The sequence below is a fragment of the Vigna umbellata genome, chromosome 8, assembly GCF_029865625.1.
Source record: "Vigna umbellata cultivar VRB3 chromosome 8, Vumbellata_1.0, whole genome shotgun sequence".
NCBI classification, from domain to species: Eukaryota; Viridiplantae; Streptophyta; class Magnoliopsida; order Fabales; family Fabaceae; genus Vigna; species Vigna umbellata.
Window position 1 is genome coordinate 28,148,453 of NC_142172.1, and position 5,856 is coordinate 28,154,308.

At 30.8% G+C, this 5,856-nt stretch overlaps 1 pseudogene; it reads left to right on the forward strand.

The window, feature by feature from the left end:
* Positions 1–4,902: 4,902 nt before the first annotated feature.
* On the forward strand, positions 4,903–5,856 carry LOC148194384 (WEB family protein At2g38370-like; annotated as a pseudogene).

Genomic DNA, 5,856 nt, shown 5'->3' on the forward strand with positions numbered 1-5,856 from the left:
AGTCAATGGATTTGTCATATATCCAAATCTATATCATCTTTTATTATTGAAAAAAAGTCATCTATCAAAATTATAGGATTACAAAGTAAAAGATAATTTAAATTTTGATAATTAACTGATTTAGACTTTAAGAGGTGACACTTTCAAACAAAGTTAATATCAATTTAGCGGAAAAACATATTGAATCATTTTGCAAAAAAAGAAACTTAACCGACTAAAAAATAAATATAAAAAGTAAAAAGAATCAAAATTTAAATATATATATTTTTATAAGATAAGGAGTTTCCTCTTGTCACGTACGTGGAAAAATAAGAAACAAAAATTGTAAATGAAAATTAGATTCAACTATTCAAATAAAAATATTTGAACTAAAACTAATTTATAGTGTCATATTATTCAGTGACGGATTTCAGTCACTATTCAATAAATTTGTAGTAGTGGTTGTAATTCTTTTGAGTGAAGGATATTGGAGTCTGATTTAATGCCCAACTTGTGAAAGTATAGTCAATGACTAAATGTTTTTAATTATTGAATGATATTAATTAGATATGGATATGATTTTTGAAAATGTGTGATTGTGTGTAGTGTGACTTTATAAATGTATTAATTATACTTTTAAAATAATACTAAGTAATCATGTTGGTTTACAGTTTGTCTTATTTTTAATTTGTGATAATCGTGTGTTAGACGTAAACACGTGATGTTTGAGATGAAAATACTCAATAGTTATAGATGGAAGAGTGATAATTTTTATATGTGTATGTATGTTTTATTTTAGAGAGATAATTTTTATTTATGAAAAAATGTAAATACATTAATATATATATATATATATATATATATATATATATATATATGGTTTGTTAATGTAAGCACTTTTTTAATTGGTATATTTTAATAAAGTGTATTGAGTTTTTAGTAAATGAAAATACTCTCATGGATTTTAAATTTTAACGTCGAGGGTATTTGCATAATTTCCACTCTCAAAATTAAAAAAAAAAAAACAAGAAACTTTCAAACCCTTACTCATATCTCTCTCATCCCTCATTCCTCTCAATCATTTCTCTTTCATTTTTTTCACTCTAACATTCTTATTGTTGATACTAATCGTTAAAATTTGATGTGATTTATAATATGTGAAAGGTATAACATCAATCCAATCTTTTCTAATTACTGCTCAAATGATGATTTTTATCCAAGACACGACATAATAGTCACATATTCATGAATTTATCTATTTATTACACTAAACATGACAAAAATAATATTCACATATTAAGGTCATAATTTGACGTGTAAAAACTAATAACTTTAAGATGAATGAGTTCCAACTTCTGGATATAGTACTTGAATTTGTTGTGCCTTACCCATAACTCTAATTAAATTGAAAACATTTGAAACAAAGGTTAGCATTAATATAACTAAGTAGATGATATGAAAAAAAAAGTAACACTTACATTTGTAACATGGATTTCAATTTAGGTTTCATCTTCCTAGGTAGGAACCAAAACCATACATGTGCATTTCCTTGGTACGAAAATCATTAGTTGTCAATGGGCCTACAATGAATCACAAATAGTTAATCAATTAATTATCATTATTTCATAAAATATTGCATTCAATAAAACTTACCCATTAATGTATGGCGCAAGATACATTTTTTTTTTGACTCAGACATCCATGTTTGTAAATAAAACCAACATGTCAAACATATGAACAAAACCAAGAAAAAAAGTGATCAAAAAAACTTCTCCAAAAAAGTTCCTAAAATTCCTAAAAATATTTGGCCAATATAAATAAAATAATTGGAAACATAATGAAAAAAATCACATGCAAATCAAGCCACATCCATACGAAATATTCATTCAATATTTAGTGTACATAACAAACCTTGAATGAAGTTGGAGGATGGTGGAGGAGTCGTCGACGCTACTGTGGACGACTCGTCACTAATGAGGAAGAAAGGAGAATTTTCACCGTTGCGTAAAGGTGTTCAAAACATAGTTCCTGCACGAAAAATAATAAATGAAAACGAAATAAAATCATAACTAAGACAACCCAACAACAAGCATTTTTTTAAAATGAAAGAAAACTTACCTTTGGTGGTGGTCAAACAAGTTGCCGCAACTATTTGGAGGTATGAGAAGAGAGAGCGCAAAGAAATAGTGAAAGGAAAATCCTCTAGCACTATTTATTTCAATTTTTTAAACAACATATGACGTCAGATTCTATAGGAGGTCGACGACATATCTCATTACACGTCAGATATGTAGGAGAGCTGACGTCTAATGAGTATAGAAAAATGAATTTTTTTAATGATTTAAACAACATTAGACGTCGACCACCATACGATTTGACATCTAAAGGGTACAAGAACATCCTTTCTAGCTGTGATTTTTAATGTTTTAAAGACCATTAGATGATGACCTCGTATAATTCGTCGTCTAATGAGATATGATATCGACTCTCTTAGGTTTCAACGTCAAACTCTTTAAGAATATTGTCTTCCAACTGACTTTGTTAAATGTTTAAAAACCACGACCCCCAATGGTGTTCCACGTCAAACTCCTTATTATTTACAAAAATATCATCGATTACTATTGACATTGGTTTTTTTTATTGATGTTGAATAAAAGATGTTATAAACTCATTTTGCACTAATATATATATATATATATATATATATATATATATATATATATATTTGGTGAATAATTAATTATAATTTAGATTGAATGTCACGACATTATGATTCATAATTAAAAGATTTCACATAATATATGAAAATAATTAATTGAAGAATTACTCTAGTAACCACTCAATTCTCAATTTCAACTTTTAACATTTTGTATATAATCTCAAACTTAAATGTTTTATATAATATATAATTCATAATAAATTAAAAAGTTAAAACGTAATTTATTAATATATATTAGGTAAAATATTTAGCTGACTTCGTAGGTTCCTAAAAGTGAAGTCAAAAGTGGATTGAGTTCACTTTGTTTTATCCATTGTAAAATTGATCTAATTTGAAAGTCCAAACTTATAATGGATTCATTTCACCAAGAAGTTTGAACCCATTTTAGAATCATTGTTGGAAACAATTCAAACCATGTTTATACCTTAAAAACATTGTGATTTATTATCTCCCTCAATATGGATTATTATTTGATACTCAAAATCGGAAAATTTACTAAAATGATGTAATTTTATATAAACATTATTAGAATGAGTAAATTTTAAATAAATTATAGTGTTTACAAATACCAATTTATTTGTTATTAAATTTTAACTCATCACTTTTTCTTAGTAAAATGGAGCATTTGGGGACACACATAGTGTAGTGTCATGAAAAGCGATGAGGGAGATCCACCTTCAAGGACAAGATTGGAGTTTTGGGTTTGGATGGACTTGGAGAAAATGTAGCACCAAGAACGTTTAATCAGAATCATAATCAAGCTAGAATCGGTTTCCCACCCTATGAGATTGAGACCCACCACACTAACAGTAGCATATTTAATGCCTTCCAATTGTCTTCCACAGTGTCAAACAACAAAACAGTGTGGCCGGGAGAAGTTATAATATCCACATTTAGAAAATGTGCTACTTACTACTATTCCTCAAGAATCGACCTAAAACAGCGCCATGACCTTTTTCTTTAATTATTGTGAGATATTTTACATTGTATCACGTGCATTTGATGTAAAAGTTGATTAAGTTTTAAACAGTAATTTTTTATACTGTAGTTGTAGTGCACAAACGAGAAATAATAACACGTTTTTCTTTTGCTAATGTAGGTTGTGAAGAATGAAAATAAGATTAAAGAAAGATGGATCAAGGTGAATGAAAGAGATTGTATTGTATTTGAATATTGATTATGCACTTTGATCAATCTTTATTTAATTTTGTTTTCATTCCTCATTAACCAACAAGTGACATTCACCGTAGAGCCTCAAGAAATAATAAACCCTAGAAAGGGTTTGAATAGTATTTTTGAAATTTATTTTTGATGTTGATACTTAAAAAACTTTGATAATGATTAGATGATTATCGTGAGTCGCTAAACCCTTGACTTGTAAAACGTTGTTTTGACAAAAGCATTTATAGTTCAATTATTTAGCTGTTAAGGAAAGGTGCGTTCTGATGATAAGCGTGTTTGTTGACTATTTGCTTTGCAAATATATACTATATTTATAGATAGAATACTTTTAGAACTAACATACTAAGCGCACACATTTTATACTAGTTCACTTAAATGAGTTATGTCTAGTTCTCCTATAAGATATCTTAGAGAGTTTCACTAGATTTCAATGAAGTACATATGAGTATTCGCACCACTCCTGGTTACACTAGTTAAGCCCAGTAACCCCCACTATTGTGACTGGTATTGAGTATCACCAATTCTTAGTTGTGTAGTATTCTTCACCACTCCTAGTATCCCTAGACAATCTCAATATCTTCCCCATACTCTATATAGCTAAGTTTTACCCGCTACTGGTGTTCCTAGTCAACCTAGTAACCCCGTTATTGTGACTATAACTGAGTTTCACTCACTCCTGGTTGTCCAGAAGTGGGTTAAACTGAACTAGATAGTGTATCGGGAAGATACCGGAAGTGTCTAGGGAAACCAGGAGTGGTGACACTAGTGCAGTGAAGGGAAACGACATCGATTGTTTTTGACAATACGTTTCGGTTGTGGAACCGAGACATATACGGACGAGGTAAAAAGATGGGAGACTTTTGGCCTCGATTCCAACCGAGGTAATATCTCAAAGGATACTGCCTCGGTTCTTCAACAACCGAAGTAGTAAGGAAGAAAAAAAAGGGGGAGGGTGGACCTATGGCACCGGTTCTAGGTTGAACCGCTGCCAAAGCCCCTTTGTTTTTTTAAAAAAAAAATGAATATTGGAGAAAGAACTGATCTTGAAAGAAAGGGAAACTCTTGATGTGTTGAAAGAATTGGAAAGTACCAAAAAGCTTGTTGAAGAATTGAAATCAAAGATACAGAAGGAACAGTCTGAAGTGAACTTGAATCTTCAGCTTGGCGAATGTGATAGAAACTCAGTTGTTGAAGAGAATGAAGAAAAGGAAAACCAGATGAGTCAATTGAATGTTCTTCAACCTTTCAGACAAGGTTTTGCTTCCCATCTTCCATCTGTGTCGGGTTTAATATTACAGGAATTGAAGCAGGCCAAGTTGAATTTAACCAGAACTACTATTGATCTCGCTGATGTCCGAACTTCTGTCGAATCTCTAAATAAGAAGTTAGAGAAGGAAAGAATCTCACTTGAGAAAACGCGTGAGAGGTTAGCTCAAAATACTTCAAAAATATCTTCTCTTAAGGAAGAGCTAAACCATACCAGATTAAGGTTGCTAATAGCAAAAGGGGCTGAAATTAAAGATGCTTCAGATGATCCTTCGGTTATTACTAGAGAGCTCCAGCGATTGAGTTCTGAGGCCGAGAATTTCAAAATAATGGGAGAATCTGCAAAAGCAGAAGTTCTGAGAACAATGTCCGAGATTGAACAGACAAAAACCATGATAAGAATGACTAAAATCAGATTGGTTTCTACCAGGAAAATGAAAGAAGCTGCTGAAGCTTTTGCCCTTGTAGAAATTAACGCATTATCTAATAATGAAAATGAGAGTTTACCTGGAAATCAGATTACTCTTTCATTTAAAGAGTATACCGTTCTGACATGCAAAGCCCATGATGCAGAGGAACAATCTAGGAAGAGAGTTGCAAATGCAATGCTTGAAGTTGATGAAACAAATTTGTGAAACATGACCATTTTGAAAAGGGTAGAAAAAGCTAAAGAGGAAGTTAAAACCAGCAAGAATGCCCTTTTGCAATGA